Source organism: Callospermophilus lateralis, chromosome 7, assembly GCF_048772815.1.
Source record: "Callospermophilus lateralis isolate mCalLat2 chromosome 7, mCalLat2.hap1, whole genome shotgun sequence".
Classification (NCBI taxonomy): Eukaryota; Metazoa; Chordata; class Mammalia; order Rodentia; family Sciuridae; genus Callospermophilus; species Callospermophilus lateralis.
Genome location: NC_135311.1, coordinates 67299531 through 67309216, shown reverse-complemented (window position 1 = coordinate 67309216; position 9686 = coordinate 67299531). Strand labels below are relative to the sequence as shown.

The window sequence follows — 9686 nt, the reverse complement described above, 5'->3', positions numbered from 1 at the left end:
AACAATCCTGTCATTGCTGTGGTGTATTTTGGACTTGCTTTTTAAATAAATGCTTTGGAGTAGGTTTAGAAACATCTACCAAAACTGAGAATAATATTTTGGCTATAGTTTGGGTCATAAATGTCCCCACAATACCCAAGTATTGAAGTCTTAGACCCCAAATTGGTGCTGTTGGGAGGGTGTGAAATGTTTAACTGGTGAGGCCTAGTGGGAGATTTTAAGTGGGTGGTATACCCTCAAAGGGAACTGTGGGACCCAGAACCCTGGTCTGTCTCTCTCTCTCTCTGTCTCTATCTCTGTCTCTCTCTTTCTCTTATCCTCCTCCATGAAGTTAGCAGATCTGAGCGACTACACACTCCTTACCATAGACCCAAATGCAATGGAGGCCACTGACCATGGACTGAAACCTCTGAAAGCATGAGCCAAAAGTAAACATCCTTCCTATTAAGTTGATTATCTCAGGTATTTTGTTACAGTAATAGAAAGATAACTAAAATAAGTGTTTAAGAGTCAAAAAGCCAAATTTTAAAGAACTAAAATTATAATACATACTTTGAATACCTTTCCAAATTATTCAACAAGCTAGGTCCTGAATGACCTTGACTCACTCTCAAAAATAAAAATCATCTTGCAAGGAATGAAATCCATAGTTTCTGGTAGCAATTCACCAACAGGATAAGATTATTTAAATGATAATAACCGACATCATAGTAATAAGTATATAATCATGAAAATGACAGCTTTGAAAAGGGTCACATTTCTTTGTCATCATTCCTTCATAGGCATATAATATTTAAGAAGCTAATATTCTATAAAGTACTTAGCACTGTAAATACTCAGTAAATGGTTTACTATTATCAGTGTATTTTATAATAAAAGATAGTTTTAACAATGGTGACTATAATCTCTCTATTGGATTTTTTTAAAAGAGAGAGAAGTGAGAGAGGTAGAGAGAGAGAGAGAGAGAGAGAGAGAATTTTAATATTTATTTTTTAGTTATCGGTGGGCACAACATCTTTGTTTGTATGTGGTGCTGAGGATTGAACGCGGGCCGCACGCATTCCAGGCGAGCGCGCTACCGCTTGAGCCACATCCCCAGCCCTCTATTGGATTTTGTACTCCATGTTTGTATAAATATGTCAAAATATACTCTGTCATGTATAACTAAAAAGAACAAATAAAAAACAAATAATTTTTTAAAAAAGAAGAAAAGAAAAAATAAATAATAATAGACATCAGTATGCTGTGTTTATGTGCATAAAATTTCTGGGGATATTTTATGACAGTTATTTAGATAAGGGAAATAACTGTCTCTGACCATTCACTGATTAGCCTGTTCATTATAGTTACCATTCTTCGAAATGCTGCCACATCATTTTAAAGATTTCCTTCGGTAAACATATCTTTTGTTTCTTTGACACCCTCTGGCTTGTAAACTTCAAAATTCTGTTTACTCTGTCATTTCAGTCTCTTATTTGGAGATAATGCCATTGGGTCAGTTTATAATACTTTTGACAAAATCCATTGCAAAGCTAATTCAAGAGATAGTAGTAGGTGTGGTGTGATTTGGAATAAGTTAGTGAGTGGATACCTTGGTGCTCTTCCCAAATCCCATCTTCAGGGCTGGTTGATCCATTTTACCATTTACTAGGGGATTTATCACCATGGTAAGGCCTCCAGTAAATATACTAACACACTGTAAGGAGAGCTCCTGGAAGTTTGGAAAATCAATGGCCCATGTTAAAGTAAAAAATCACAGAGCTGCTATATGATTGGAAAACAGGGAATTAAAAGTATCAGAGAGAAAGGTTTCCTAGAATGGGAAATACCACATAAATCCAGAAGACTTACCAGCCAACTATTTTCATGAAAGGGCTGAGAGTACACTCACTTACCAAAGTTACTGATACAAATGTGCTAGGGAAAGAGAAACCACCATCATTGAGAAGTATAGTGGCATTCTCTATAGGCCAGGGCTGATGATAGGATGTATTGTTACAGAACAGAGATTCCAGAATTCTGAAATAAAAAAGGTCAAGACAAAATTTAACCATTAAAACCAAGATGAGCATGATTATTTTAATGACTGGCAAGATTGAAATTGTAGCCAGGGCACCTAAAGACCTAGAGAGATATGGATGGTTATTGGAACACAGCGCTCATAGAGGCAAAAAAAAAAGGTAAGCAGGCAACAAGGGTATTGATTAATTTGTACAATTCTTTAAAAATCAAGAATGAATGATTAGATGATCAGGAAGCTAAGGGTAGACCCTCTAGGAAAGCAACAATTCTTACTCAGACCTGAGCCAGTTCTCAATTCAAGAACCTATTAACTGAAAGAGAGGCCAAGTCTATAAGGATGGATCCTGTAACATTGCATCAAATGTATTCAGTAGCAATTTTCCTCAGTCCTTTCTTAAAAAATTCATGACATTCACTTGAACAACCGTGTACTGAAGACAGGAGACCACTCAAACCTGTTAAGGAATGTTGGACACAAGGTCTTAAATAACACTGATATATGGGGACAAAGCACCATCATGGCTTCCCTTTTAGAGTAAGAACAAGGGGGCAAGGTAATAAATGAAGCTATGGTCCAGTTCTGGCTCATGTTGGGTTGGCGCAATCCACTTCATCCTACCTAGAGACCTCTTCCTGGTCCAAAAATATATAATTGTACCAGACAAACTTTGTAGTCATTAGAACCTTCATGTTGGTTTCTTACCCTGTATGGGAAGGGCTATTATAAAGTCATGCAAAAGCTTTGGAAAGTGTCTCCCATCCCCAACCAAGCCAGTAAATCAAAACCAACATCATGCTCTGGAGAGAATGGCAACATTAATGTCATGTAAAATATTTAAATAAGGTAAGGACTGTAGTTCCTTTTGCATTTCCACTTAATTCATCTATCTGGACCCTACAAAAACCATATTGATCACAGTGGATGAAAATGGAGTACTGCAAATATAACCAAGCAGTAGTCACAAGTGTAGCTGCCATGCCAGATATGATGTCTTTGCAAATGCAGAAAACACAGAATTGGTTACCTGGTATAAGGCCACAGATCTGGATGATGTATATTTTTCCATTCCTGTAAAAAGAAACTCATAATATAGATCACATTTGTGTGTAACTGATAACAATATACATTTATAGTCTTCCCTGGGGCTATATTAACCCACCTTCCCCATATAATTACATAATCAAAAGGGACCAGTAATTCTCAACTAGGGAAAATTTACTCCACAGGGGGTATTTGGTAATGTCTAGAGACATTTTTGCTTGTCATCTCTAGGAGAGGCAGTGGGGAGGACTCCTGGCATTTAATAGGTAGAGGCTAGAAATGCTGACAGACATCTTAATATGCACAGGATGCCCCCGCCCCCGCAAGAAAATAGCATAAACCCCAAGGAATCTGGAACAAGGATAAGTCATTCCTGTCATGTTACAGGGACCTGATAGGAAGTAACCATGAAGACAATGCTTCACATCATGATCCGGGTTATGTCAGATCAACAAAGTCACTGGGTTGATAAAGCAAAACAACAATCACAAATAAGATGGAATTACTTAGAGAAATGCAAATTAAAACTACACTGAGATTTCATCTTACTCCAGTCAAAATGGCAATTATCAAGAATACAAGTAACAAGAAATGTTGGAAAGGATGTAGGGGAACAGGTACCCTTATACATTCCTGGTGGGACTGTATATCGGTGCAACCACTATGGAAAGCAGTATGGAGATTCTTCAGGAAACTTGGAATGGAACCACAATTTGATCTAGTTATCCCATTCCTTGGTTTATACCCAAAGGACTTAAAATCAGCATACTACAGTGAAGCTGCCATATCACTTTTTATAGCAGTTCAATTCACAATAGCTAACCTATGGAACCAACCTAGGTACCCTTCAACAGATGAATGGATAGAGAAAATGTGGTGCCTACACACAATGGAATTTAACTCAGCCAAAAAGAAGAATGAAACTATGGCATTTGCCTATAAATGGATGGAACTGGAGACCATCATGCTAAGTGAAATAAGCCAATCCCAAAAACCAAAGGCCAAATCCACTATAATATACAGATGTTAACATACAACAAGGTGGGGGTAAAAATAGAAGTTCCTTGGATTAAACAAAGGGGAATGAATGGAAGAGGGGAGAGGTTGCAAATAGGAAAGACTATAGAATGAATCAGACATAACTTCTAAATGTTTATATATGAATACATGACTGGGTAATTCCACATCATGTACAACAACAAGAATGAGAAGTTATACTCCATATATGTATAATATGTCAAAATACATTCTATAAATGGATTTATAATGTATCTATAAATGTATCTATAAATGTATAACTAGAAAGAACAAATTTTTAAAAAATTTAAAGATGAAATTGCTATAAACTTAATGTTTGTCCCTCAAATTTATATGTTGACTCTCAATCCCCAATATAATAACATTTGATGGTGAGGCTTTGGGGACATCACTAGGTCATGTTGGTGGCACCCTCATTGATGGGATTAGTGCCCTTATAGGAAGAGGCCAGAGAGGTATCTAGCTGTCTTTCCACCACGTGAAGACACAACAAGAAGTTGGCAGTCTGCAACTTGGAAATGTGTCTTCACTGGTAACCAACCATACTGGGAACCATTCTGATAACCATTCTGGTATCTCAGGAGTCCAGCCTCCAAAACTTTAAGAATTCAGTGTTTATTGTTTCAGCCACCCTGTTTATGGACTCTTATTATATCAGCCGAATCTGGCTAAGATAAAAGTCATGCATTCAAGTTTGGGAATGTGCAGGGTGAGAGGATGTAAGTAAGCTGCGTGAACGGGTAAGACATACCACCCTGTTGTTGGTGAAATGAGTTATAAGAGACTTAACTGAATTAATGTTAATACACTTGTAGGGATAGGCAAGTAGACTGTGGCTGGAGAAGGTGGGTTGTTGGGGGCGTGTCTTTGGGGTACATATTTTGTCAGTGGTGAGGGGAATTCTCTCTCTGCTCCCTGGTGCTATATAACAAACCACCTTCCTCTGCCACACACTTCTACCACAATGTTCTGCCTTTCCTTGGGTCCAGAGCAATGGAGTCAGGCAACTATGTACTGGGACCCCTGAAACCATAAGCCCCAAACTAAACTTCCTACTCTAATTGTTCTTCTCAGGTCTTTTGGTCACAGCAGCAAAAAAAAAAAAAAGCTGATTAAAACAGAAATTGGTATTGGAATTTGTGGGAGGAAGTTTAAAAAGTTAAGCAGTACAAGCTGGAAAAGCTTTAGATTGTTGTAAGTGGAGTTTAAAGGGGAATTCTGGTGGGAGCTTCAAAGACCAGAATGCCAAAAGGACGGTGGGCAAGAAACTGAGCTCATGAGGTTTCAGAGAAGGGGGACACAATTGGGAACTGGACTAGAGGACATTTATGTTACGTTCCAGCTATGAGGTTGTCTACATTTTGCTGATGTCCTGAGACTTTCTGTGAGACTGAATTCAAAGGTGATGGACTAAATAATTAGGCACAAGAAATGTCTAGGCAGGATAGAATTCAGGCAGTACCATGGGTATTCCTGGCAGTTTTCAGCCACGTTTATTGTGATAATCGGGAGCAGAAAGCAAAGCTGAAAATTTTGAAAAGCTGCAAGTAGGGCTAAGGAAGGTGTGGTTGGTTTTATGTCTGTTTTGATACTAGGGACTGAACTCAAAGGCGCTTACCCACTGAGCCACATTCACAGCCCTTTTTTTTTATTCTTATTTTTTTATTTTGAGACAGGGTCTTGCTAAATTGCTTAGAGTCTTACTAAATTGCTGAGGCTGGCTTTGAACTTGTGATCTTCCTGCCTAAGCCTCCTGAAACTCTGAGATTATAGGTATGCACCACTCAGTGGTGTGATTGTTAAAGATATCACAGCCACCCAAAATATGCTAAATACTTTACTTGGTGACAATAGGAAAAATGGCATTCCTTGAGGGCATCTCAAGAATTGACCACATCCATCTCAGGTTCAAGGGTGTAAAAGAAAAAAAAATTCTTTGATAAGAGAACATGGGGGCACTTGGCTTGCATAAAGGGGCCTAGGAAGTTTCATAGTGCTCAGCCACCCAAGTACTCAGAGGCTGCTGCAGCCATGGTCCCTGAAGGCTTGGTGACCCTTGGGTTCTGCAGGAATGCAGGATGCTTGAGTTAGGGGGTCATGGAGGCTTCGACTAAGAATTCAAAAAAGCTTAGGAGGCCAGGCAAAGTGTAGCAGAGTCAGACTCCCTGTGGACAACCCCTCCCTGGGGTTTTACATGAAGCTGTGAAGATGAAGCTTTAGGGGACCAGGGCAGAATTTTATGGTTTAGATATCTGGAGTCCCCCTCACTGAGACAATGAAAGAAAATTTAGAGGTCAGATGACTGACTTATATGAGCCTTAACCTAATCAGTGGGTTAATCCAATGATAGGTATTAACTCGATGGTACCTTTAGGCAGGTAGGGTGTTGCTGGAGGAGGTGAGTCGTTTATTAGGGACGTACCTTTGGAGGTGAATTGTTGGGGATGTTCCTTTGGAGTATATATTTTGTCAGCGTGAGGGAGCTCTGCTTCTTGGTGCAATGCTCTAAGCTGCTTTCCTCCACCCCACTCTGACACTATGATGCCTGCCTTGCCTCAGGCCCTGAGGAATGGAGTTGGCCATCTATGGCCTGAGACCTTTGTAACCATGATACCCCAGATCAACTTTTCCTACTCTTTTTATTGTTCTCGTCAGGTCTTTTGGTCATAGCAGCAAAAAAGCTAACTCAAATACCTACTCAGAAGATCATGAAAGAAAATAGTAGAACAAAATTTTCCCAATAGATAGGGCTCCGGGCAGTCTATTTTGTCATCCACTTCATATGAAAAGAGTATTTGTTTGGAATAAACCATACATAGACCATGGGAAATAGAGAATAGACTGCCTAATTTCTCAGGGGCTTGGTGGTAGAGAAATGGATTAAAGGATTGGGAACAAGAAAGTGTAAGGATGGATACATAAGAGTAGGAATAAAGTTTGAAGATTTTTGCATCACATATTAACGGCCACCTCTTCTATTTGCCATAGAAGAGGCAATAAATAACCAAAAGGACAGTATGACTTGGCCAGTTGATATTATCCAGGCTCTATCATTTTATAACAGGATTGTTATATTTCATTAATGAAGTAGTTTTGACTGTAGGGATGGAGGATATGCAAGGGTCCTACAGCACAGGCAGCCCACTTACCCAGGCTGATCTAGTTTTGCTACTGTCAACCTGGCAGCAACTGAGATCTGTGCTAAGCTCCCAATATAACACCACACCTTGAGACCAAGTATTCCATTGGTGGCAAGACGACTGACTGTATGAGAATCTTTCTGCTCTTGAAGGAATAAAAATTCATCTCATATGAGATCAACATTAGGATCAATCTGAGGTCAGAATATGAGATTATATTTCCTACTCCTTGACCTAAGCCAGTATTGCCAAGAATTTAGAAAGTCCTTGATTTACTGGCATGTAATCTCACACAGTGCAGCCAACCAAAGACCTGCTTTATAGCCAAGGTGTGGAGGTAAATATATGGCTGGGGATCCACTGTATCAATCAAATACCATACAATCCAGAAGTATTGGCCTTACAGAGCAGAAAAAGAAGGCTCTTAAAGGTGAAAGTGAGGGAATTCTGCAACCCCTTGAGATGTAGAAAGCTGGAGGATGGCCACTCCCACCCACGCAAAAAGAAAAGTCGAGATAAAGTATGAATTCTTAACTTCTCTTGAGTCTATCAGAGAGCTAAAAATCATAGAGCAACCAAATGGCCTGAAACATGGTCTTCCTAAAGAGACCAAAAGACAAATGCCAGCTCAGATGTGTTAGAGCGCAAGAAGAAGAGATTCAAGGGACCACACATGAAGGTAAAAACAGTTTAAAATTTTTCATGTAGACAGTGTTCACTAACGTGTGTGTATAGAACCCTTAAGAGCTGCAGAAACAAAGAGAGCTCACAATCTCAAAAGCTCTTCTCTAGGCTCTATTATGTGTACAAGTCTTTAGGTCAGAGCAGGAGATGAAAGTTTCCTACAGATGCAAGTTGCGAGGAGGGGAATAAATAGCTGCTACTGCCAGAGAGGCATAAAACCCCATTCCACCTCTGCTTCTCCACAGAACAAAATCTTTAAGATGCTGCAAGGAGTTCAAATCCAGGCACCCCAGTGGCACATGGGTAGATCCACTGTGGAGGAGGGAAGGTTAAAGCAAACAAAGGGAAAAACTGTACCTTTGGGGGAAGGAACAAGGGAAACAAACCCATTCCAACTCCTGATCAAATTAACTCAACTCTTCCTTCTACCATCCCACTCACAGTCACACACACACACACACACACACACACACACACACACACACACGATCTAGAACTAAAAGATGTATGCTGGTTTTTAAGCATACATACTATTTTACCTCAGTCTCTGCTGTTCTATGATGACTAACATTGAATCAAAACTTTCAAAATACACTAAAAGTAAAGTGGGTGGGGGATAGTCAAGAGATAGCACAGTCAATCAAGTCAGACCCAGATATCAAAACTATCAAACTAGGATTAATATATCAAAGTTTTCATTTAAACAAACAAGATGCCTCTATAAAATGATACCAGAGTTGGAAACTATAAGAAAGGGGAAAATGGAAATGTTAGACATACAAAAATATCTGGTATTAGTGATAAAGTATGCTTCCCACAGGCTCATCAGTTGAATCAGTCCAGCCAAGAAAAAACAGTGAAGTTGAGGATAAGCCAATAGAAATCACCTCACCTTAAACATCAAGAGAAGAAATATTGAATAAAACAGAACAGCTGAATTAGACCTTGAAGTGCATATACATGAGCTTTTTAACTCTGAGCAATGGAAAAAAAAACAGAACAGAATATTTGAAAACTGTAGGACAATATGAAGTGGTCTAGTATGCCAAAAAAAGAAACATTTTAAAAGATGATGGCCAAGAATTTTCCTAAAATAATGAAAGATGGCAAACCATAGATCAAGAAGCTCAGAAAACCCTAAAAAGAGTGAATACTAAAAACAAGAAGCAAACAACCATACACACACACACACACACACACACACACACACACACACTTCAAAGCACATCATATTCAAACTGCTAGAAAGCAGAGATAAAGAGAAATTCTTGAAGGCGAGGAAAAAAATGGATAAAAAAGACATACAACATGCTTGGGAGAAAATATAAATTGTAGCAGATTGCTTGTCATAAACAATATAACCCACAAGACAACGGAGTGACAGATGACTTTAAAATGCTGCAAAGAAAAAAAGAAGAAAACTTACCTCCTTGGAATTCTATACCAAGTGAAAATACCTTTCTAACAAAATCTGAGATAATTCATTATCAGCAGAGCTACACCATAAGAAATATTTTTAATTCTTTAATAAGGAAGAATATGTATCAGGAAGAAATTTGAATTTGCACAATGAAATTAAATATCCCGTGAGGATTAAAATAAATGTAAAAGATGTTTTTCTTATTTTAATAACTCTAAAAGGTAACTATCTAAATTTAGAATAGTAGTAAAAAATTGATGGTTTGTAGTATACTATATATAAAAGTAAAATGATAGCACTAAAGATAGGAAAGGAAGAAGTTCAGATTGGGGGTATGAGG

At 38.6% G+C, this 9686-nt stretch overlaps 1 non-coding gene across 1 annotated transcript; it reads left to right on the top strand.

The window, feature by feature from the left end:
* Nucleotides 1-8841: 8841 nt before the first annotated feature.
* LOC143405320 (small nucleolar RNA SNORD36) lies at nt 8842-8910 on the top strand. Its single transcript, XR_013092033.1, has one exon. It is a non-coding gene; the product is annotated as a small nucleolar RNA SNORD36 (small nucleolar RNA).
* Nucleotides 8911-9686: the final 776 nt, after the last annotated feature.